This window comes from Lissotriton vulgaris, chromosome 5 (assembly GCF_964263255.1).
Source record: "Lissotriton vulgaris chromosome 5, aLisVul1.2, whole genome shotgun sequence".
NCBI lineage: Eukaryota > Metazoa > Chordata > Amphibia > Caudata > Salamandridae > Lissotriton > Lissotriton vulgaris.
Window position 1 is genome coordinate 1,767,136,782 of NC_141693.1, and position 26,587 is coordinate 1,767,163,368.

Sequence of the window (26,587 nt, forward strand, 5' to 3'; positions counted from 1 at the left end):
CCACTCCACTCTACACCACTCCACTCTACAACACTCCAATCTCCGCTATTTCACTCTGCGCTACTACACCGCATGCCAATCTACTCTTTGCCACCCCACTCTAACTCACATCTCTCATCGCCACTCCACTATACAGTATTCCACTGTACGCAACTACACTCTATGCCTCTCAACTCTACACTATTTGACTCAATGCCACTCTGCTCTACCCCACTCCACTGTAGGCCACTCCACTGTACACTATTCCGCTGTATGCTACTCCTCTGTACGACACTGCACTCTATGGCACTTAACTGTACGCTATTCCAATCTACACCACTTTAATATATGCCACTCCAGTGTATGCCACTCCACTGTGCGCTATTTCAGTTTATGCTACTCTACTGTATATTATTTCTCTGTATGCCACTACACTCCATGCCTCTCTCCTAGACACCACTTCAGTGTACATAATTTTACTGTATGCCACTTCACCCTACCCCACTCCCTTCTACAACACTTCACTTTATGCCACTCCACTCTATGTCACTCCCCAGTATACCACTGCACTTTATGCTATTCCATTGTACACTACTCCACTCTATGCCACTCCACTGTACGCTAATTCACAGTACGCCACTCTAGTCTATGACACTCTAATGTACACTACTTCACTCTACACCAATCTGCTCTTTGGTATTTCACTGTATGCAACTCCATTCTAAAATTCTCCACTCTATGCTATTTCACTCTACCCTACTCTATTAATTGCCAAGTGTCTAAATGGATGATTTTTTTTGTAAAATTGATTGTATAATGGACTGATTAAGTGTATCTTAGTGAATTCATGGGTTAGTGAGTAATGTTTAAATATGTAAATATCTGTATCAGTCTCTCACTTTGTGTTTAAGTGACTGCATGGGTTGGTGAGTAGCTACATGATGTCTATGAAATTAAATGAAAATAGTATTTGTAGAGCGCGATGGCTACACTGAGGCGTCCCAGCACTGTAGACAGGACGTGTATATGGAAAAAGGCAGAGTGTGAAGAATTAGTTAAAAAGGAAAGTTTTTAGAAGTTTGCCAAAAGACAGCAAATTGGGTTCTGCTGCGTAGCGGGAAAAGAAGCGAGTTCCACAACTTGGATGTGTTATAGGAAAAGGAGCAGCCGCAACATCTCGCTCTTTTGACTTTTGGGACGAGGGCGAGATGGGCTGTAGTTGATCGGAGCTGTCTGGGAGGCTGATAGGGGGACATCAGTGAATGACAGATATCCGGGCCGGTATTCCAGAGTGTTCTATGAGCAATGCACAGGGCCTTGAACTGAATTTGTTCCTTGATAGGAAGCCAGTGGATTTTTTTCAATCCAGGTTTGGAGGAGAGTCGGCGTGGAATTTGAAGAAGGGTACGGGCAGCACAGTTTTGGATAATCTTGAGTTTGTGGACAGTGGATTGAGGGGGCCCCAGATATAAGTCGTCCCCTTATTCTAAGCGGGACATGATGAGGCCCTAGAGAATAATTTGTCTTGCCTAGAATGGGAGCAGGGGAAGGATTTTGCATAACAGTCTGAGTAGGCCATAACAGGAGGCGGATAGCATCACTGCTTGGTGGCTGAAGTTGAGTGATTTGGTCGAGCCAGATGCCCAGAGTTTTTCTTTTTCTTTTTGGGGGTGGGGTGTCCCAGGCAGGCGGGCCACAATAGGTTGGAATTGGGTGGGAGGGAGTGTTCCAGAAACATCAGCTCTGTTTTTTCTCCGTTTAGTTTTAGGCAGGAGCGGGTCATCCAGTTAGCCACCTCCTCAAGACAACCGGCCAGATTGGGTGAGGCCATGTTTAACTGGTTTAGAGCCACCACTAGCTGAGTGTCATCGGCATAGGTGATAATATTTATGCCAAAAGGCCAGATGATCTCAGCTAGGGGGCTCATATATACGTTGAATAGAGTAGGGCTCAGAGAGTAGCCCTGAGGAACACCACATCTGAGCGGGAGTCTGGAGGAGGCGGAGTTGGCCTCAAAGACTTGGAAGGAACGGTCTGCTAAAAAGGACAGAAGTCAGGTGATGGCTTTCCCTGAGACACCTAAGTTGGTAAGTCTGTGGAGCAATGTCTCGTGGTTTACAGTGTCGAACGCGGCACTTAAGTCTAAATGAATAATCACCGCGTTTCCTCCCTGGTCAAGAATTTGTTTGGCCTCCTCCGTTACTGCGAGGAGGGCGGTCTCAGTTCCGTGCTTTGGATGGAACCCTGTTTAGAAGAGATCGAGCAGAAGGTTGGTCTCCAGAAAATCAACCAGTGTCGCGTTAATGTGCTTCTCCAGGATCTTGCTAAGCCAAGGTAATAGGGAGATTGGCCTATAGTTGTTGGGGTTGTCCTGATTAAGAGTGGGTTTCTTCAAGATAGCCCTAACCATGGCATGCTTTCATGAGGGGGGCAATGTGCATGATGAGATGGAGGCTTTAAGTAGATCCAAGACAGTTGGGAGAATGTTATCTATAGCTGACAGCAAGGCTCCTGGAAGCAGGGTCCAAAGGGGAGCCGGATTTTACCTTGTGCATAAGGGAAATTAGCAAGCTGGGATCAAGGGGGGGAGGAGTCTAGGTTGGCTGCAAGTCCTGTTTCAGGGCTAGTGGGGGGCGTCAGGGCCGGGACACACTGGGAGAGGGAGAAAGAGGTATAAATACTTTGTATTTTGGGTAGGAAAAATTCTGCCAGTTTGTTGTAGCATGTTGTGGCGTCAGTTGTGTTAGAGGTTTCGGAGGGAGTTTAAGCAAGGTTTTAGAGATATGGTAGATTTCCTTAGGGGCAGAGGCAGCTGCTTTAATTTTTTCCTTGTAGAATGTTGCTTGGTTGCTTTGATTTCATTCTTGTATAGTTTTATTGCGTCCCTGTACCTGGTTTTACTGAGTGAGGAGTACTCAATACGCCATATCCTCTCTAATTTTTTACATTTGCATTTCAGTTCCTGTAGTTTGGGGTATACCAGAGAGAGGGAGGGCTGCTGCATTTGGCATGCAAATTTTGCAGAGGAAGTACCGCGTCTGGAGAGCGGTGTATCCACCTATTATACTCCTCATTTGCTATGATGGGGTCAGGGTTGGTGGGATGTCTGGAGGTTTCAAGGGTCGGAAGCCAGAGGGGGAGTTTGGACCAGTTTCATTTTTTTACGTGTGTTTGGGGTAGAGGGAGAGAGTAAATTAGGAGTAACCCAGGAAAGGGGAATCAGGGAGTGATCCATCCATCTGAGCGGGCAAGGAGTTCATGCGGAGAGTTGTGAGCAGTTACTGAAGACCGGGTCGAGTAGATGACCTTTAACAGGAGTAACTTCTGCAATTAACTGTTTGAAATATAGGGCCGCCAGACTAGCGATTAGTTCCCTAGCACTGTAGTCGGAGGCATTGTCCAGATGAATATTCAGATCACCTAGTACTGAGAAGTTAGCTGGGATGGTGGCTAGATTAGCTATGATAGTTGGAAACTGCCCGAGGGTCCTGGGTGGCTGGTAAATAAGAATCCCAGAGAAGGTGTTAGTGGGGGAAAATCGATTGTGAAGAAAAGACTTTCGCAGTCTGGAACTGGGTTGGGGTGCAGCAACAGTTGAGAGAATCCTTAAGAATGATCGCTAGGCCTACACCTTTGCCGATCTTTCGATCCTCACGATGGATATGGTATCCCCGGGGAAGTGCTAAGATGATATCAGGTTCAGAGCCCATGTTAAGCCAGGTCTCTGTTAGGAAGAGAATATCAGGTTTATGTTCTTCTAGGAGCAGGCCGATTTCGGTGGAGTGCTTGGTAAGGGACCTACAGTTAAGGAGATAAATGCTTCGCTGTACGTTTTTGGGGTGGGGGCCTGATGAGAGGACTTTTGCTTGAAAGTGGAACCCGCAGTGTGGACAGGCATTATGTCAGCTACATTCCAAGCGTGTAGACAGGTAGTAGTTGGCATTACATTAAAGGGTTATTACTTGGTTTTTCGAGTATCAGTATGAGTGTCTGTATGGTTCAGTGGGGGTATTACTTAGTGCATAGATGCATGAATCAGTGAGTAACTGTTTGTATGTGTTGAAGACAGTATGTGTGCAGGACTATATGGGTGGATGAGTGTGTGTATGGGTGTGTTAGTGAGTGACTGACTGTCTCAATAGTGTCTTTATAAGTAACTACATATATTTTAAACTAGTATATGTGAGTATTGGTGTATATAAGTGAGTATATGTGAGAGTGAGAGATTGGATGAGTTCCTATATGAATAAGTATGTGTTTCTATAAGTGATTGTTTAAAAGAGTAAGTATGTGTAAGTTTCTGTAGAAGTAAGTGTGGTGGTGTGTGTATAACTCTATATGCAAGTAAATGGATGTTTGATCCTTTATTAGCATGAGTGACTATGTGTGTGAGTTACTCTGGATGAGTGGCAGTGTGTAACAGGATGTATAGGTGTATGAGGACATATTTTGAGTGAGTACATGTATAAGTGGCTGAATAGGACTGTTGGTAAATGAGCGGATGTGTATTTAGATCTTTACTGAATAGGTTGTTGTAACTGGTATTGGTATGTCCATTGTTTTGAAAATTGTACTTTCTATTTTTGAATGTGTGTTTCTAAGGTTATATTAGGGTGAGAGGAGGTCTGTCACTCTATCACAAGGATGATGTCATCAGTGATGTCATTTGAGATGTCATCAGTGATGTCATGAGCGATGTCACTGACCATATCATGAGTGATGTAATATGTGATGTCATCAGCAGTGCATTGCGGGCGCTCAAGTTATAGTTAGCTGAACTAACTATAACGGGGGAATCTCAATGGTTTCGTATGAGTGAAATGTCCAGCTAATTATAAAGCCCCTGAAACCTATGTTTTTATTCAGTGAATTTCTAAGGTTTTTTATATGTTAATTCCTATCTATGACGTTCCTGAAACCTATGATTTTTTCAGTGAATTTCAAAGGTTTTTTAAATTCTAATTTCTAACTATAATGTGCCTGAAACCTATGTTTTTTTCAGTGAATTTCAAAGGTTTTTTAAATTCTAATTTCTAACTTTAACGTGACTGATACCTATGGTTTTTTAAGTGAATTTCAAAGGTTTTTTAAATGCTTGTTTCTAACTATGCCTACAGAGGTAGGACATGTGAAGAAAGTAGACAAAACGCACAGAAAGAAACAAAAGAAATGCAGAAAGAAGCAGCAGAAGTCCTCAAAAACAAAGAAAAGTGGAGGAAGAAGGAAAACGTTCAGAAAGAACAAACAGAGGAGGAGAAAGAAGCCTTGTTGCAAAATCATCCTGTACCCTCAATGTTTTCAGATGGGACTGGTGGTAACTGAGTCTGACTAACCAGTCCTGGAGCCAGTGCTATGTTAAAAGACACTTAGAATACAGTGAAAACACCTACATACACTATAGAACTCTATGCGTTGCGGTACCCCTGTGATTACCATGTCCTCCTCTGTAAGTCCTTACTACATAAAAGGGCAGGGGGGTTAAAATTACCTCTTTAAACGCACCACAGGGCGCAATTGCACACAGGTGAAGGGAGAGGGGTGCCTAAGGTGACGTGTGCAAACATGCCCTGTGGCCGTTTTAAAATGGGGGGATAAAGTCCCCTTGAATCCTGAGAGTCCCTAGGGTCAAACTAGCCCACTAGGTACCTTCAGTAAGCGCCGTTGCAAAGAGGTGTATAAAACGGCACGGCCAGGACCACCTCTCTGCAACACAGTGCAGTGGCGCTTACTGGAAGCACCTGGTGGGCTAGTTGGCCCCCAGCGGCCCTCAGGATTGAAGGGGAATTATTTCCCCAATGTAAAATGCGCCACAGGGTGTTTTTTACACGTCACCTTTAGCCCAGTCCCCACCCTTCCCCGCTGTGTAAACATGCCCTGTGGCCTTTTTAAGTTGGGAGATTAAGTCCCCTTGAATCCTGAGAGTCCCTAGGGTCAAACAAGCCCACTAGGTACCTCCAATAAGCGCCATTGCAAAGAGGTGTAAAAAGTGGCACAGCCTGGACCACCTCTCTGCAACGCAGTGCAATGGCACTTACTGGAAGCACCTGGTGGGCTAGTTGGAACCCACGGGCCCTCAGGATTGAAAGGGGAATTATTTCCCAAACTTAAAACACACCACAGGGCATTTGGAAATGTCACCTCAGGCCCCTCCCCTCCCTACACCACTGTGTAAACTTGGCCTGTGGCCGTTTTAAGTTGGGAAATTAAGTCCCCTTGAATCCTGAGGGTCCCTAGGGTCAAACTAGCCCACTAGGTACCCCCAGTAAACGCCAAAGAGCTGCGTTGCAGAGAGGTGTAAAAAGGGGCATGGCCTCTGAACACCTCTCTGCAACACAGCTCCCTGGCTCATATTGGAGGTACCTGCTGGGCTTTTTGGCCCTCAGGGACCATCAGTATTGAAGGGGAATTAATTCTCCAACTTATAACTCGCCAGGGGGTGCGTTTGCAGAATGGTGAAGGAAGGGGGCGGGCCTGAGATGACATGTCTGCAAACATGCCCTGTTGCACATTTTAAGTTTCGGAATTAAATCCTCTACAATCCGTAGGGTCCCTGGGGGCCAACTAGCCCACCAGGTACCTCCCGTATGCACCAGAGAGCTGTGTTGCAGAGAGATGTTTAGAGGCCATGCCCCTTAATACAACACTCTGCAACGCAGCTCTGTGGCACTTACTGGAGGTACCTGGTGGACTACTTGTCCTCCAGGGACCCTCAGGATTGAAGAGGAATTAATTCCCCAACTTAAAACACACCACACATATCACCTTAAGGCCCGCCCCTTCCCTTCACCACTGTGCAAATGCACCACATGGCGCAGTTTTAAGTTGGGGGAATAACTCCCCCTGACTCCTGAGGGTCCCTGGGGTGCAACTAGCCCACCAGGTGCCTCTATTAAGTGCCACAGAGCTGTGTTGCAGGGAGGTGTAATAAGTGGCGTGGCCTCAGAACACCTCTCTGCAACGCAGCTCCCTGGCGGAAACTGGAGGTTCCTGGTGGGCCCCCAGGGACCAACTAGCCCACCTACCTATATATATATATATATATATATATATAATATAGGTATATAGATAAATAGATATATAGATAAATAGATATATCTATATCTATAAGATATATTACCTACTGGTGGTCGCCAGTAGGTAGTTATAGTTAGGACCTATTTTCCATAGGAAATTCGCAACATTCTATTTGGAATAACTTTGGCGCCGGTTGATGAAAACTAATGGCCAGTTCTGGTCCGCTCCTATTCTGAAAGTCATGGGAGGGGTGATTCGTGAAGTAGGGGCGGAGAAAAAAGTGGGGGTCCCAAAACGTGTTTTACCATGCAGTTTTCCATTGGAACCATTCATCGAAGCTACATCCCGGACTGCAGAGCGGAACTACACCAAATTTGGTAAAGAGGTAGTCCTTGGTTAAGACTCGTGCCTTTTGCTTAAATGGTGTAAATCCGTTCAGTAGTTCCTGAGAAAATCACAATTAAAAGTACATATATATCTATGGCCGCGGAGGATCCGCCCACCCTATGTGCATCCTGCCATGCACAAGCTGTGTTCTAATTGGCTGTCAACACTCAGGAAGTGTTGGCAGCCATCTTATGCCTCAGTAGAACCGAGGCACAAGAAACCTAATACAAAAAAAGTGCAAAAAGTGAAAAGGGGGCAGGGTAGAAACACCCTGACCCCCTAGGCCTGCTCAGGGGGTCCCACAAGGACCCCCAAGGCCAAAATAAAAACAATATATATATTTTTTTAAATGGCAAAATCCGCGCTGGTTGCACGGATCCTGCCGATCAAAAAAAAAGAGGAAGCCTTCGCTTCAATACTAATTAGCCCCCGGGGGGGCCAAATCCCGGGGGCATGGTAAAAATAAAGTGTGGGGGCCCCAATCCCCCCCACACTGCCCTGGGGCTGCCAACCCGGGGGAAAAGTATGAATAATTGCAGGGGTCACCCTCCAGGGCTTAATACTTTAATGTTGGGGGGCCTCTAAGGCCAGAATCCCCAAGGCCAAATTATTATTATTTTTTTAAATGGCAAAATGCGCCCTGGTTGCGCGCATCCTGCCGATCCAAAAAAAATGAAGCCTTCACTTCAATACTAATTAGCCCCCGGGGGGCCAAATCTAAGGCCTCTAAGGCCCCCTACATGCTCTGGGGACTGCCACCTCCCCGGGGCACTAAATATTTAATAAATATTTAAATTGGGGGGTCCGTGACAGACCCCCAGCCCTGGGGACCACCACCCCCCCGGGGCTTTGCAGATGGTGGGAGGGAGGACATGCGCCCCCCCTCCTGGAGCCTTGTGATGGCCCTGGGGACCGCTACCCCCCAGGGCCGGCTCCTGCAGTGTCTCGGGTGGCCACCCCCGAGACAATGTAGTTTGCTATGGCAGGGCAGGAGCCTCTCGGTTCCCACACTGTCATACCTGCTCTCTCTTCTAAATAGCAAAGCAAATTGCTTTTCCACAGGGGGGCTGCATCTTAGCAGCTCCCCATGTGGAAAAGCAATGCCGGCTCTTGCAGGAGGCGGGGAGCCAGCGGGACCGTGGGGGAATTGGGGACCCCCCAGGGTCCCCAACGGAGTGGGCCACCCCCGCTGGATCGAGTCCCCTGGGCTATTAGTGGCCCGGGAAGGGGGCCACGTGCCCCCTCCCCAAAATGTAAATTAGAAAAAAAATTAAATTAATAAATTAAAAAGGCCGGCCTGGGGGGTGGGATCCTAAGGAGGGGGGCAAGGCAGCCCCCCCCTATATGTAAAAAAAAAAAGGAGCCATGCCCCAGGGACTGGGGTCCCCGGGGCCGATTATGGCCTCTGGAGGGGGCCTGAATTTTTAATTACAAAAAACAATTAGGGGGCAGGCCCTGGGGGATGGGGTCACCAGGGCCAAATAAAAAAGAAAAAGACCGGTATTGCACCGGAGGCCACGCTCCCTTGTAGCACTCTGCAAACGCGCCTCCTGGTGCGTTTGCAGAGGGGTAACAAATTCCCCTTGAATACTGGGGGTCCCTGGGGGCCAACTAGCCCACCAGAATCCTCCAGTATGCGCCAGGGGGCTGCGTTGCAGAGAGGTGTTCTGAAGCCATAACCCTTTTTACACCTCTCTCCAACGCAGCTCTGTGGCGCTTAATGGAGGTAGCTGGTGGGCTAGTTGCACCCCAGGGACCCTCAGTATTCAAGGGGAGTTAATCCCCAAATTTAAAACGTGCCACAGGGTGCGTTTGCACAGTGGTAAAGGGATGGGGTGGGGCCTGAGTTCACATAAGTTCAAACACACCCTGTGGCGCACTTTAAGTTGGGGAATTAATTCCTTGTCATTCCTGAGGGTCCCTGTGGGCCAACAAGCCCTCCAGTAAGCACCATGGAGCTGCGTTGCAGAGTGCTGTAAAAAGGAGCAAGGCCTCTGAACACCTCTCTGCAACGCAGCCCCCTGGCGCATACTGGAGGTACCTGGTGGGCTTGGAAATTCTTCTAAGTGTGAAATTTTGGAACTTTAAAATATTCACCTAAAATCATCTGACCATCGAAGTCCGATTTACTCACCTGTTATCAGGAGAGAACCCAGGACTGTATCTCTTAGCCCAGCACTGATCCTGAAAAGTAGTTCTAACCGTATTTACCAGTAACTTGTATTTCCTTCCATAGGAATCCATTATCTGGTTTTCACCAGAAAAGTTTTGAAGTGTCGATTTTCACAAACTACAAATATTCCCCAAAAAACGCCTGTATGACTTAAATGCATTCTTTCAACTGTTTACAGGAGATGCACCTGTGCTGGATCCTGGATCCACCACTGAGTAAGAAAAAGTAACAATAACACTACTTACCTGCTTAGTGAATTTTCTGCCATAAGGTAACATTGGTGATTCTAGGTGAAAAATGTTGTCAACTTTTAAAATACAAAAATATTCCTTAAAAATCACTACTGTAACCAAAACGCTAGTACTCAACTGTTTACAGGAGATGTCCCAACCCTGAATCTAGGATCCAGTCCTGTGGTTAGAAAAGTAATCCAAAAAGTAACTAATTGCATTTAACTAGAAATTCACATTGAGCTCAATGTTACATTGTGTTTGAAATTGTGTTGCTCATTGTAACTACTGTACTTAAAAGTCTATTGCCTATTTGCAAAGTATTTAAACTAAAGTAATTTATTCTGAGAAAGTATATTTTGTAATGTAATGTATAATGCAATATTAATGTAATTTAAAAAATAAAAGATGTAAAAATAAATAGTTTAAAAAAAATGTAGTAAATCAGTATCAAAAAAATAAATACAACAATTATTACATTTAAAAATTGTCATTTACAAAACCTTTGAAATTCACTGAAAAAACCATAGGTTTCAGACATGTTATAGTTAGGAATTAGCATTTAAAAAACCTTCGAAATTCACTGAACAATTCATGATTCAGGGGTGTTATAGTTAGCGGGGCATTTCACTCATACAAAACTATTGAAATTCCTCTGTTAACTCGCGCGCCCGCAATCCACTGTTGATGCTGTCACATATTACATCATTCATGACATGGTCAGTTACATCACCGATGACATCCGGATGATGTCAACTGCAGAGAGGCTGTATCGCTGATTAATGCACTTAGAGCCCTTATGTTTGTTTTGGCCGATAACAGAGCCACCCATCAAGCGGGGCATTTACTGGATCCAATTTTTGCTAATTGGGAAGATATAAGCGTATCTGTCCCGATTAAGATCCTGTGGTCTGATCATTATTTGATCCCTTTTAAACTTAGAAGATTGCCCAAAAGGGGGCCTATACAGAAATCCCCCGCCATTAGGCACAGGGACTGGAGGAAATTCAGTCACGATGCCTTCAGTCAAGCCCTAGGACAGGAACCCCCAAAGATCAGCAACAACTTAGCGGAGGCGTGCAGGATGTATGATGAATGGGTTGAGGGTGCACTGGATAAAGTTGCCCCCTGGACTCAAAGAGCCATGGCACGGAGCACGAAACCCGCTCCGTGGTTTACCGCTGAGCTACGTGCCGCTAAAACGAAATGTAAGACTCTGGAGCGTAGATGGGGAGTGGAATATGCCCCCCCCACTACGTGAAGTCTATAAGAGTGAACTAAGGTCTTATCACAGTCAGATTAGGAAAGCTAAAAGAAATTACTATAATAAGAGGATTGACTGTGCAGAGAATACATCTAAAGAGCTCTTCATGATTCTGAAGGAACTCTCCGCCCCTCTAACCAGTCCAGGGGAAGTCCCCCCCTCGACAGAGTCATGCAATGAGATTGCAGACTTCTTTGTAGGGAAGGTAGAAAAGATCTATGCTTCCTTCCAGGAGAATTCTGAACCCACTGATTCACCAGACCCTAACTGTGATAATCAGGTTATGATAAAACTTAGGAAGTTTGTGGTCCCCCAAGCAGAGGAGCTAATTAACATCGTATCGGACATTCACTCTGGCTCTCCCTTAGATGCGATCCCAGTGAGGATTCTTCGCAGTCATCTTCCCCTGGTAGCGGAGCACATAGGTAACAATGCTTCTCTTTCTTTCCGTGAATGTCTAGTTCCGGACATCTGGAAACTGGCCCAGTTTTCCCGATAAAAAAGAAAGCCCATATAAGCATAACTCAATTAGACAACCTTAGACCAATCTCCCTTCTTCCCTACTGTGCGAAGGTAGTAGAGAAATTGGTTAACCGACAACTGGTGAGCTTTGTGGAGGAAAATAAGCTCCTCCACTCGTCTCAGTCGGGATTCAGAGCCAAACACTCGACTGAGACCGCTCTCCTCCTATCGACAGAACTGCTGCGGTGTAGGGCGGATGAGGGTCACACGGCCGCACTGGTCCTATTGGACTTAAGTGCGGCGTTTGACACCGTATCGCACTCCGTATTACTGGACCGTCTGAGTATGAAGGGAATAACCGGGCCTGCCCATGAGTGGTTGGCTTCCTTCCTTAAGAACAGGAGATTTCAAGTGCATTGTCCACCATGTAAATCCAGTATAAGAAGTCTTAGACAAAGGGTTCCACAGGGCTCAATTTTGAGCCCCACTTTATTCAATCTGTACATGGAACCCCTTGCCAAACTGGTGAAGTCATATGGTGTTGCCATAGTCTCCTATTCAGACGATACACAACTGGTGATCAACTTGTCCCGTGATCCAGTTGTGGATGCTGAGAATTTCTCGGCCTGCTTGGTGGCACTTGATGGGTGGATGAAGCATAACTATCTCCGCCTCAATGGTAATAAGACGGAAGTTCTTATCGTTGGGCCCTGTCCCTCCATCTGGACATCTGCCTGGTGGCCCATAGAACTGGGATCTGTCCCTGCCCCGGTGGACACAGTCAAAAACCTTGGCATTCTTCTTGATTCCAATCTAGCCTACACTAATCATGTTGGTAATGTGGCCGGTAAATGCTATGGCATCTTGAAGGTCCTGAGGAAAATCCTGGACCTACTGCCCCCCAGCACCAGGAAAACAATGGTACATGCCTTGGTCACCTCCCATTTAGACTATGGGAACTCCCTACTCTGTGGACTCAGCAAAAAAGGCCTAGCACAGCTGCAACGCGTCCAGAACGCAGCTGCCAGGCTTGTCCTGAACCTCCCCAGGAGGGCATCTGGGAAACATGCATTGCGTTCCCTGCATTGGCTCCCAATAAAGGAACAAATTAAATTTAAAACTATGTGCATTACCCATCGTATAGCTCACAAAAAAGCTCCTCCATATCTCCAGGATTTGCTCCCAATCTATCGTCCTTCACGCCATCTTAGGTCAATGGGCAGCATGCTATTAGTGGTTCCGCGGATCCACAGAGCAAGGATGGGAGGACGGTCCTTTAGACACCTTGCCAGTAAAGACAGGAATGACCTACCCATCGAATTGAGGATGGAACCATCTGAAACAAGGTTTAGACAGAGGCTGAAAACCCATCTCTTCCCCAAAACATAATCAATACTGTTTCCCCTACTCTTGAGTTCATCCTCTGTGAGCTAAGCTGAAGAGATGTTTAGTGGGATTGTCAGCGCGGGGACGCACTGTTCCTTGTGCAACCAGGCACTTAACAAATGCCATTAATAAATAATAATAATGATGACCAATGGAGGGCTGAAAAACTTTGCCCCACAAAAGGGTGCAGAAGGCAAACCTAATGGAGGATATGAAATGGATGTAAATAAACTACTATTCCCAGCATGCATCAGTGTAAACATTAAAGGAAATGAGGCACACCGGAGGCTAAATGAAGCATGAAAAGCACGCAGTAGAATGGTGGTCACATCTAAAGCAGCCTACTGACATCGGCCTCTAATGAGAAGCAACAATGGCTTCGAAAAGCGTAAGGCCGGCACTGAACGAGGGATGGGAAGCTGGATGCCATAACAAATAAAGAAGCTGTAACTTACCTTACTTGGAGTGTGGTCTCAAACTGTTGGGGAACTTGGAGGAATATATATATATAGCAGTGTAGCTTGTTTATTCAAGCATAACAAGACAAGTGTCTTTCACTCCATGAAGGAGCTTGGTCACATGACGCGCCCCAACAGACATTGCGTTTATAAAGTGATTTAAAAGCCCAACCAGCTGTAGAAAATAAACTGTCCGGCAACAAAGTGTAAACAGTGAACATAAACAACAGACTAGTGTGCAACAACATGTAGATATGCAGTAGCTTCATTTTAAAATGTATCCAATTTAAACATATTCTAAATAATTGTGCATGATTCATACAGATTTCACTAATGTGCAAATGTAGCATATTTAAACGCTAAATAGCCATAAGTAATGTATTTTGTGTTGCACATGTGAAGATCAGGCTACCTCCAAAATGGAGAGGTGAATACATGGCAAGTGCCCAAATTTAGCCTGAAAAATAAAATGTATGAATCATATACCAAAAATCAATAGGATAACATATCATCACTGCAACTAGAAAAGATAAAGGTTAAGATGCCATAATCAGAGTAGTCAAAAATAAGAACAATAGTTACTTACCTGTAATCTGTGGTGTCTTTCATAGATTCACATGCCTGAATTCCCCGTCGTCGGAGTGGGAGTCCCACGGTATATAAAAAAGTAATAATATGCCTGTAATAACCAAAAAACCTTGGTAATAACCAACCAGGAAGTAAAGTAGACTTAGCTTACAGTAGCAAAAGCTCCCACACTCATGACTATCCTAGTCATTATGTTAGACCAAACTGCAGCCAATCAGGCGACAGCACCCACCAGAATGTTCTCCCCAGAGGCTCAGGCTCTCAGATTTTCCCGCACAGGAGTGAAACCAACACAATTGCCTGAGGGAGCCTCTGTGGGGAAGGTGGGCGGGTCGCATGTGAATCTATGAAAGACACCAATACTGGAGAACCACAGATTACAGGTAAGTAACTATTGATCTTCTCCAGTATTACGGGTGTGTTTCATAGATTCATATGCCTGAATCAGAATAGATAGCAGTACACCTATACCAATGCTCATAGACGCTAAGAATATCACAGTATTCATGCATAATGATAAAATGCAAAGACATGGAAAAGCGTCTAGAAAAGAGCATGGAGGAGGCGGGAGAACAGAGGCTCACCTTATTGGAAAAGATTGCGAAGAACTGCTCTTCCCACCGAAGCATCTGCATCACTGGCTGAGTCCAGACAGTAGTGCCTCGTAAAAGTGTGCCTGCTGGACCACGTTGCAGCTCTGCAGATTTGTTGAAGAGGCACACCAGCGAACAGAGCAGAGTTACCGTCGGAGAAGAAGATGGATCCGTCGACGACCTCCTCGTCGACTAAGAAAATGGAATCGTCGACGACCTCCTCGCCAACGAAGAAAATGAATCCGACGACGACCTCCTCGTCGACGAAGCTGACAATGCCGTCGACGACAGAGCAGTGGAAGAGGAAACCGCCCTTGTAAAATGCGCTATTGGTAAGGCCTGTAAAGGTCTTCCTGCTTGTTGATGACAGAGTCCAATTGTTGATGATACCCATCTAGCATTAGTCTGTTTGGACACTGCAGAGCCCTGGCGCAGTCTGCCATAGGCCACAAACAACTGATCTGTCTTGCGTAAAGTTGATGTCCTTGAAAGATAACATTTTAGGCACCTCTTAATGTCCAAAGAGTGCAACGCTCGCTCAGCCGGTGTTTGTGGATTTGGAAAAAATGTCTTGAGGACTACCGGCTCATTTAAATGAAAGTCTGAAGGGACCTTAGGCATGTATCTTGGATTGGTACGGAGTACCACCGAATCAGAGGTAAATTGCAAAAAAGGCGATTTAGATGTGAAAGCCTGAATGTCACTGACCCTTCTGGTAGATGTTAAAGCCAATAACAAGGAGACCTTCCAAGTGATGAACTTAAGGTCAACCTTATGAATCGGCTCAAAGGGGTGACGCATGAGTTGGGATAGCACCACATTCAAAAACCAAACAGGAGGTGACCGACGGATTGGAGGAAACATGCGAAACAAGCCCTTGAAAAATTGCTGCATTATTCTTGATGAATACAAAGAGTTCAATCCGTCCTGACGGAATCGGGAAATGGCTGCCAGAAATGCTTTCAGGGTAGAATGCGCCAAACCCGATCTAGCCAGTTGCAGGAAGAAGGGTAATAATTGCTCTGATGTAGCCTGAAAGGGGTGCAGATCAACAGTCTGGCACCAGGCACAGAAACGCTTCCACTTGAGTCTATAAGTATTGATGGTTGACGGTGCTCTGGCGTTAGCCAATACTTCTTGACAATGGCGAGGAATGTCTAAATGGGCGAACTCATTGTGCTGAGGAGCCAAGCTGACAATTTCAGCGAAGCTGGGTCCGGATGGTACACCCTGCCCTGCTGAACTGTGAGCAGATTTGGTATTTGAGGTAGTTGTATTGGTTCGCACTCCGAGAGGAGGAGAAGCTCGGTGAACCAATATTGCCGGGGCCACCTTGGAGCAATCAGGATTAGACGACATGGTTGACTCCTCATCTTCCTGATGATCTTGGGAATTAGCGGAATTGGCGGAAAAGCGTAAGCAAATATTCGACACCAATTCATCGAAAAGGCATCCCCGCAAGAGTCCTTGTGGGGAACCCAGCTTGCAAAGTGTTGGCATTTCCGGTTCAGGGCTGTCGCAAATAAATCCAGGTCGGGATGACCCCACTTTCGGAATGGCTGATCCAGGGATGGTTGATGCAGCTCCCATTCGTGATTGCTTCCTGCGGACCTGCTGAGCGAATCCGCTAGGACATTGGCAACCCCTGGGACATGTACCGCCAACAGATTGATGTTGTGATCTAGGGCCCAATTCCAGATCTCCTGCGCCTGACGGGACAACCGGGCTGATCTTGTGCCTCCCTGCTTGTTCAGGTAATCCATGCTGGTTGTGTTGTCTGTTCGTATCAACACTGTAGAGCCCTCCAAGGTCGCCTGAAAGGATTTCATGGCTAGAAAAATGGCTCTTAGTTCCAGCAGATTTATGTGCCATTTTTTCTGTTGAATGTCCCATTTGCCACTGACTGTCATCCCTTGGAGATGGGCGCCCCAGCCCTCCAGAGAAGCATCTGTGGTCACGATGAATCTGGGTCCTTCTGATAGGAAAGCGCATCCCTCCTGCAGGTTCACCTCTTGCCCCCACCACTGGATGGAGTTTCTCATACGAGGAGTTATGTGGATGACGTCCTCGAATGAGCCTGTTACTTGCACCCACTGACGACTGAGTTCCTCCTGCAAAGGTCTCATTCGCAGGCGACAGTTGGGGGTGAGCGGAATACAGGATGAGATCATCCTGAGGAAAGACTTGAACCTGCGAACAGAAACGCACTTTCTTTCTAGCAGTGATGTGGACATCTTGCGAATCGTCACTTGCCTTTCTTTTGATATGAACACTTGGGCGAGTTTTCTGTCCAGTGTGGCTCCCAAGAACGACTTCCTCTGTGATGGAGTTAGGTGAGATTTTTTGAAATTTACTGAAAAACCCAGGCTCTGGATTAGTGATAGACATCTCTGAATGTGAGTGCTTGCCAAGCCGATGGAATTGGCCTTGATAAGGCAGTCGTCCAAATATGGATAAATTTGAACTCCCTCTAGTCTCAGGCGTGCGGCCACCGGGACTAACATCTTTGTGAACACTCTGGGGGCTGAACGTAGTCCAAAGAGAAGCACTTTGAACTGGAAGTCCCTGCCAGCCACTCTGAACCTTAAGAACTTCCGGTGTCTTGGAAAAATGGGCACATGGAAGTATGCGTCCTGAAGGTCGAGTGTTGCCATGTGATCCCCTACTGAGAGAAACTGGAGGATTTCTTGAAGTGTTAACATTCGGAAAGATAATTTCTTGAGGTACTTGTTGAGGGCACACAGGTCGAGGATGGGGCGCCATTCCCCCGACTTCTTGCGGATCAGGAAAAATCTTGAATAAAATCATGTTCCCCTTTGATGTTGAGATACCCTTTCTATTGCTCCTTTCCGAATCATTGAGTGTATTTGGGAAAACAGCTCCTTGAGATGAGCTGGAGGTGGACCTTTTGGGGGAGAATTTGGAGGGGTCTTGACGAATTCGAGAATGTGACCTCTGGAAACCACGTCCAGAACCCATCTGTCTGTGGTAATTTTGGACCAATTTGAGTAATATCGGGATATTCTTCCTCCAATTTGTTTCAGGCTGGGACAAAGTGGTGGCAGGATGTGTCTCTCACTTGCTCTTGTTGTCTCTCCCTCGATAAGAGGTTTTTCCTCTTGGTTGAGAGTAATTACTTCTCCTTTGGCCATATGTTTGTTGACGGTATGGCTGGTACCTCTGATTCCCTTGGTTGTTACTGTAGGAGCGTTGCTGAGAATAACCTCCTCTGTTCGAGTAGTTGCCTCTTCCTCTTGTGCCACGAAAGGAAGACTTTTGAAACTGGAGAGAGCCCAGCGACCGTGCTGTCTCTGTGTCTTTCTTTATTGATTGTAATGCCTCGTCAACATTTTGACCAAAGAGGAATTCTCCATCATAGGCCATGTCCACGATCTTTGTCTGGACCTCTAGACGAAAAGACGTAGCCTTTAACCAGCCTTGCCTTCGGAGAACAGCTGCTCCCGCCAGCTGCCTAAAACCTGTTGCTGCCACGTCCACTGCAGCATCAATTATCTCAGAGGAGACGCTCTCTCCCTCTAGCAGGATCTTCTTTGCTTCAGTTCTATCCGGTTCTGGAAGCTTCTCGATATAGGGCGATATGTCGGACCACATTTGCCTATCATACCTTCCAAGTATTGCCAGTGAATTTGCGGCTCGGACCGTGGTTGCAGCAATAGTAGACACCTTCTTCCCTATTGAGTCAAGACGTCTACCGTCTTTATCAGGGGGAGTAGTGATCTGTGTAGACGGATTCTTGGCTCTTCTTTGTGCTGCCTGGGTGACTACGGACTCCGTCTTAGCTTGACCAACCAGGCATGCCGGAGATGAACTAGGTGCTCTATATTTTTTATCTACCCTAGGTAGCACTGCAAGTAGAGAATTTGGTGTCTTTATATTCTTTAAACCTTCCTTCCATATAAAATCAATTATTGGAATAGACCAAGATTGTTTTTGTGGCAAGTCCTTAAAATCATAAAGGAAGCATTCTTCTTGTTTAGCCTCCATTGATATGAGGAACCTTTTTGTGGCTCTATCCATAATCTTATGGAAGCTGGCAATGTCTACCGGAGGAGACTCCGCCGCAGGCTGGGCTGCTGGAGAAGGTGTTTGTGCCTGATAGTCGTCCCACTCCGACGATACCGACTTGTCGTCTAATTCGCCGTCTTCTCGTTCGTCTTCAGACGAATTTTCACCCTCTGCCTGATGGGATTGTATTGGAGAAGAGGGTGGTGCAGAGCGTGCATCTTCCGCTGCCCCTTGAGAAACTGATTCTTGACGCTCTAAAGTTGCAGTAGCTGTTCTTGGCCTAGGCGTAGAGACATGAGAATCGCCCGATTCTGAAGGTGGAAACCTGCGATAATAATCGCTTAACATATACTGGAGATTTTGGAACAAATCAACAGGCATTTGTATGCAAGGTGTAGACCCAGTCTCTCAATTAGCGTGCTCCTGGAAATTCTCTTCCTCTTCTTGATCTAGATCTTGAACTTTTATGAGCAAGTCCGAAGGGCTCCTGGCCGCCCGAAACGTGTCATCCTCGTAGGATTCTTCTTCTTCAGAGTCCAACAACTGATCTGGTAACTGTAAAGGAGACAAAGCTGTGGAGGATGAACCACGTTTCTGTAGGAGCGAGGCAGTGGTAGCTGGTGATGGCAAAGGTATTGTGGAAGCTCCTGCCGACCACACCTGCATTGCCATACAGGTCGATAATGGGGGTGTCGATGGAGCCACCGAAGTTGATGACAAGCCTGTTTCCTTCAGATCCGTCGTCAACGGCGCGCCCGTCGATGGCTGCGGCGTCATTGTTGATGAACTCGTCGACGATGGTGTTTTCCTATTTGTCGACGGTGTCAGCGTTAACGGCATTGTCAGCTTCGTCGACGAGGAGGTCGTCGACGGATTCATTTTCTTCGTCGACGAGGAGGTCGTCAACGATTCCATTTTCTTCGTCGACGAGGAGGTCGTCGACGGATCCATCTTCTTCGTCGACGGTAACTTCGTCGACGGTAATTTCGTCGTCGAAGGCGTCGTCAACGGTAACTTCATCGACGATGACGACGTCGACAGTAGCTTCATCGACGGTGATGTCATCGAGGAAAAGGCCCTCTTCGTCGACGGTAAGAGAGCTGTCGACGCGTGAGTCGTCGTCGAAGAGTTCGTCGACGGTACCTTCAGGATTCCAGTCGACGGAGGAGCATCGACGATCGACGGGAAAATTTTCATCGACTAAATGGGTCTAACCTGGACGTACACCATCGTCGACGGTGAGGAGACTGAAGACATCACCATAGATGGTTTGGTGAAGAGAAAGTCACTGTTGAAGTGGCAGAAGTTGTAGAAAAAGGTAGGGCTAGGACCTTTCTCAAGATTTGCCCGGCGCTAACCGCCCTTGTACCATTCAAGTTTACCAAGCAATGAGGCAGGCGCCGGAGACCAGAAGGCAGGAAACAGAAGTTTATTCCGACGGAGCAGAACACATCAGATCAGACAACAAGGTATCATGTCGAGGTGCTCTAACAGCCTCTCGGAGGCCTGGCCTCTTATACACTGGTTTATGGCATGTGACCTTCTTTTGATACAATCAGATCCTTGTGAGGCAAGAAAAAGACATCCCCGTAATCCTAGTGTCAATCCCACCCCCATATACCTTCACAATAGAGTTTCTCAACCTGCTGATAAGAGGAGGGGACCATCACGCAGCTGAGTGTTCCGTCGAGTCTTAGGATGTGTGCGCCTGATCATATCACAGGGGGTGGGGAGGCCTGGGTCAATAGAGGGCCCTTTGAAGGAGAGCGACCTCATACAATAAAGGGCAGTAAATGATATCTCCCGGCTTAGGCAATGGCCTCGGACCTGTGTGGACAGTCGGACACGGGGTGAGGGGCTATCAATGGAGTGGTATTCATGCCGCGTGGACAATCCAGCGCAGGAGGGAGGTTTGTCAACAGAGGGGCATTCATGGGAGGAGAGGAGGTGTTGGTCAGGCGCTAGCGTGACTCCCAAGGACAGGGTCATGCAGAAGGGTCCTGCTCGTAAGGAGGAGGAGGGAGGGGGAGCCGGGGTGTGCGGAGGATGCTTGCTGGGTCAGAGGGACGTGCTGGCGATCGATCGTGGACAGGGAGACCATGATACCTAAAATGGCTGCCATGCACGTAATACATAGGTGACCTAGAATAGCTGCCGTGCATGTAGTACATAGGTGACAAGCTGGCGCAGATGATGTTTAGATCGCAAGTCAAAATTCCACAGTCCTCCCTTTTAACATATCTCGCCAACTTGTCAGTTTGAATTTATCCCCATAAGGCCACGTATTTCTACTTCATAGAGGGGGCTCATGTGCTCATTTCGGAAGTCCAAAGTCTTTGGGCACATACAGTTAGAAACAAGGCCGCACAAGGGTGGCAGACATTGGATACCTAAACAACACCCACATAAGATCACACCAGGTATCAACACAAAGGAAAACAACTTCCAACCCCAATTCTTCAAAGTGTCCCAAAACCAGTTCCCAAGCGACCATCCTTCTTGTTCTTGGTGAACCTCTGAGGAAAGTCTGTGGAGGTGTTCAATGGCTTTGTAGACTGAAGGCGAGTTGTCAGGCACGTATGTGCAGCAGCTGGATCCGATGATGCGGCATGCTCCTCCTCGGTCGGCTAGGACCACGTCTAGGACAAGTCTATTTTGGAGGGTCACGAGGCGGACCGCCTGAAGTTCTGCAGTGTTGTTGGCGAGGATACCGGCAGTGATGTTGATCGTTGTTTCTACTGCCTGGGTCAGGTGCCGGATAGCACGGCTGTTTGCCATTGGGCCCCACAGAGGAACAAGTCCCTTTGCTGCATCTAGGAACTGTGCTCCGGTGGAGTCGGCTTGCCCAAGGTCGTCTGCCCGCCTCTGCCTGTGATGGTTGGCAGGGGCTACATATGTGGGTGGGAGAACGAAGGCAATGTAACAGGTACCCTTCCAACCCTTCGGGAGCCAGGTGTAGGCCTTGGTGCCACACACAAAGTACATGTTTGGAGAAGCAACAAAGGAAGGAGGGTCAGCTGAGTCCAATGTTCTGGTGGTCTGGCAGGCGCTGTGACCCACCAGCTGCGTTCCATGGCCTTCGAGACACACAAGACCTGTGACATTGATGACAGACAGAGCCACAGTCAGTGTTGCGGTAGTTTGTTTTTGTAGATGAGAAAAGGTGGTCCTGGCTGGATTGTGGAGCACCTGTACTTCGACTCGTTCTTTGGCTGGAATGTTTTTGATGAAGGTGGCGCCTGTGAGTGCAGGACACAGGGCAGCAGGAGTCTTTCCGGTTCTGTTCAGCCAGAACTCAGAGTAGAAATGTGACACTGTCCGGCCAGAGGTGGCGTTATCCTTGTGGCTCTCTTGCATGAGGATCAGCCAGGCGAGGCAAGAGCCGTGAACTGAGAAGGGTGAAGGGATGAAGGGGATAGAGTGTCCGGTGGCATGCGGGAGCAACCCGCAGATCCAACAGTTCGTAGCATTGGCAGCAATGTTGTGTTGGTGCAACAGTTGCACAAAGGAATTGTTCCAGAATTCCCTGCGCCTTTCTCGGAGCTGAGGCGACAGAGAGATTAGGTGATGCTCTTTCAGGGGGGTCGGCTGCACAGTAGGTAGCAATGCTTCATGAGCCGGTGTGCTTTCTTCCAGAATCCAGAAGGAGGTCATGAGGAGGAGGCAGAAGAGGAAGACAATGAAGAGTGCGATTGTCTTTGATTTGTGCAAGTTGTCAGTCTTTGGATTTCTATACTGGGTATTTCCTGTTGCTTCCATCATCTTCTTATCTGGCGCTTCCATCATCTTCTTATCTGGCGCTTCCATCACCTTCAAGGGAGTTCGGTAGCGGGCAGAACCACAGACTTCGTTTAGCTTCTCTCCCGGCAACCTTTGATTGTGTTTAGGTCACCGTTCTGAGATTTAACTTAGTCCGTGGCCTACTTAGCCGAAAACTCCCCCCTTTCGACGCAGGAAATACCCTTCTCCGGATGGCACAGTGGGATCGGAGAATTTTGCAAGTTCGAGTGCCCCAGTATCGGGATAACAGTCCAATATCGGTCGGTCTTTGCTCAGGAGCTCTTCTTGGGTGCTGACGTTTTCTGTCGTGGCCAGGTTTGCAGAGACTTTTCGGCAATGGTGCGCATGCAGCCAATGCCTCTTCCCCTCCACTCGGAGCGCCGTTCGGGTGGTGATCAGCACTTGCCAGGGGCCCGTCCACCGAGGTTCCAGACTCTTGGTTCGCTGGAAATTTCGTATCAGCACGAAATCTCCCGGTTGGATGTCATGGCCGGGGCCCCTGGAAGCATCGGGGATAGCCTGCTGCACCTGTTGATGGATGACAGACAATGTCTTAGTTAGCTTGCACAGATAATCAGATAGTAGGACGTCCGGGACGTCATGTATGGAGGTCGGTTTGGGAGCAGTCCAGAGATTCATCGGACGCCCAAACACGACCTCGTAGGGGGTTAAATGGTGCTTGGTGGGAGTGGAGCGCATTGATAACAAGGCCAGTGGGAGGGCATCCGGCCAGTTAAGTCCAGTGGTGGCCACTATTTTTGCCAGTTTCAGCTTCAGGGTGGCATTATGGCGTTCCACTAGACCAGCGGATTGGGGGTGGAAGACCGCATGAAATCGTTGCTTCACCCCCAACCCTTTTAGGATTAATTGGATAACCTCAGCTATGAAGTGGGGGCCGTTGTCGCTCCATAAAATCCGACAAAGGCCATAGCGAGGGAAGAATTCCTTCAGTAGTACTTTGGCAGTAGTCATGGCTGTGTTGTCACGGGTCGGATAGGCTTCCACCCATTTGCTGAAAGCACACACAATGACTAGTACATACTTCAGGGTTTGGCATCTCTCTAGTTGGATGTAATCCATCTGAAGGACCTCAAAGGGGTGATTGGGGGTCCCGAACCCTCCCCGGGGTACTACAGTCCCTTTCCCGGGGTTGTGGTGCAGACAGATAAGGCATTGCTGGACTAGGCGTCTGGCTGAGTCGGGGATTTTGTCATTGTGCCAGACTTTGGAAATGAGTTCGATCATGGGTGCAGATCCTATGTGTGCGGGGGAGTGAGCCATTGTCAGTATGGGAATCAGATATGAGTCGGGCAGCAACCATTTGTTTGCATCTTTTGTTCGCCAGCAACCCTCTTCGTCCTTCAAACCCACCCTTGCCCATTTAGTCAATTCGTGAGGGGTGCTGGCCGACTGTATGTCTCTGATCATTTCCCTTGTGTCACTCCATTTTTCTGCTTGTGACCTAGTCACATATATGCGTGTCACTGTCCTATTCTCAGCTGTGGTTCGTGCAGTGATGTCGGCTAATGCATTCCCTTGTCCGACTAAGTCTGTCACTCTTTTGTGTGCCTGACATTTGATCACCGCTAATCGTTTGGGGAGGAGAACTGCCTCAATCAGAGCGGACACTAAATCTCCGTGGAGGATTGGGGTACCGTGGGACGTCAGGAATCCCCTCTCCCTCCACAGGAGCCCAAAATGGTGGACCACCCCGAAGGCATACTGGCTGTCCGTATATACGTTCGCGGTGGTCCCTGCGGCTATGATGCATGCTCGGGTGAGGGCTATCAGCTCCGCTGCCTGGGCAGATCGTTGTGTGATGCAGGCTGTCTCAACTACTGTTTGGGCTGTCGTTACTGCATAGGCAGCTGAAGTGGTGCCATCTGGGAGTTTGATGCATGAGCCGTCTACCCATAGCTCTCCATCGGGATCAGGAAAAGCAGTGTCTCGGAGGTCAACCCTACTCCTAGTCTGTTCGTCTGTGAGGGTCACACAGTCGTGTATGGGAGGAACGTCGGGGTCGTTTTCAGGCAGGGGTAACAATGTGGCAGGATTCAAAGTCGTGCATCTCTTAAGTGTGATGTGGGGTGCAAGCAGAGTCAACTCGTACCCTGTCAGTCGTGCGCTAGTCAGGTGTTGGGTCTTTGTCTGGTTCAAAAGGGTGTCAACTGCATGGGGCACTAATACAGTGAGGGAGTTGGAAAGTACGATTCCCTCGCTCTGACGGATGGAGACAGCAGCGGCAGCTACTGCTCGAAGGCAGGCAGGTAAGGCTCTGGCTACAGGATCAAGAGTGGCGGAGAAGTAGGCACAAGGGCGCTGCTTAGGGCCAATCGATTGAGTCAGGACAGACAATGCGCATCCCTCCCTTTCGTGGGTGAAGAGGGAGAAGGGTTTGGAGTAATCCGGTGTTCCGAGGACGGGTGCTGAGCAGAGTGCATCCCGTAATGCCTTAAAGGAGGCTTGACACTCAGTGGTCCAAGGAAGCGGGGAGGGGACATCTTTGGTCAGCAGGGCAAGTAATGGTTTCACAATGAGGCTGTAATTAGGCAACCACTGTCTGCAAAAAGAGGTTAGGCCAACCAAGGAGCGGACCTGCTTTTGCGTTTTTGGGATGGGGGTGTCTAGGATAGTTTGGATTCGGTCAGGGGTAAGTTTCCTCCCTTCCTTGGACAGAAGATGGCCTAGGTAAGTTACTTGTGGCTGGCAGAACTGTAGTTTCTTTTTGGAGACTTTATGGCCATTTTCTGCAAGGAAGTGTAGGAGTTGGACGGTGGCTGTCGTTGCAAGCGGGGTGGTGTCGGCCGCCAAAAGGATATCATCAACATATTGGATCAACACCACTCCCGCTGGTAGCTGGAAGGCATCCAGCTGTCTTTTGAGAGCCTGGCTGTAAATGCTAGGACTTTCAGTGTACCCCTGGGGAGCTCTACAGAATCGGTACGAGCGAGATTTTAAAGTGAAGCCGAAAAGATAACGGCTGTCTGGATGGATGGGGATAGAGAAAAATGCGTTTTTAAGGTCGATAACAGAGAAGGTGGTGGCAGTGGACGGGATGAGGGTCAGAATGGTGGTGATATCAGAGACCACAGGATATTGGGGTACAACCACTTTGTTAATCTCTCGTAAGTCGATGATGAAGCGGTACGCTTTCTCATCTCCTTCACCTTGCTTCTTAACAATAGGTAGGATTGGGCTGTTGCAGACGTTGCTAACCACTTCTTCAACCACTCCTGCATCTACCAGAGACTGAATGATCGCTACCAGTGCCTTCTCACCCTCTGGGGATATCCGATATTGCGGGAGTTTCGGGAGCATAGCGTCCTGTCGTACAGTTATGTGGATAGGGTCAATCATCATTCGCCCCACATCAGAGTCATTTTTGGCCCACAGGTACGGAGGCAGGGTGTCAAGCAGGGACAGGTCAGCGTTAGTTATGCAGCACATGTGTCGTGGGGGACGGGATCTGGGCATGTCTGGGTTGTCGTACAGGATGACTCGTATTCCATCTGGGGAACACCTAATGGTAGCTCGAAAATGCTTCAGTAAGTCAATGCCCATAATGGCGTCAGGGGAGTTGGAGGAGAGTAGAAATGTCGCGTCAGCAGTGTTGCTTTCTAGGTCAAAGGTAATAGGTACGGACAGGGGGTTAGTGGAGGGCGTCCCATCGAAACCTATCGACGTTATGTGTGAGCCAGACAAGGGTGCCCTTGGAATCAGTCGTTTTGATAACACACTACGTGTCGCCCCAGTGTCTACCAAGAATGGAGACTCTGTACCCAAGACCTTAGCGGTGACATAAGGACCTTGCTGGTCAACACAGAGCTCGACTGGATCCCTCCCTTGCCCCTGGCAGTCCTATGCAAAATCGGGGGCATTTTCACCTTCGGATAGCTGATATTGATTCTGTTGGGGACGGTCAAATGTATTCAGTCTTCCTGATCTGTCATTGTTAGTGTCGTTGGAGTTCCCTCGTCCCTGTACTCTATTCCTCGGACCACCTGCCACATCCCTGGAATCCCTATTTCTATTCATCTCTAGCAAAACCGGACACTGGGTTTTCCAATGGCCGAACCCTTTGCAGAAGGCGCATTGGTCATTGCTAATATCTCTCCGTCCAGTGTGAGATGTCGGGGTGTGATCCTTAGGAGGTAGATCTCTGGGGGCGTTTGATTGGTAGTTCCCCCTTTGATGTTCCCGTCCTAGAGCTATACCCTGTATCTGGGCTATCATTACCCTTTCCTTCA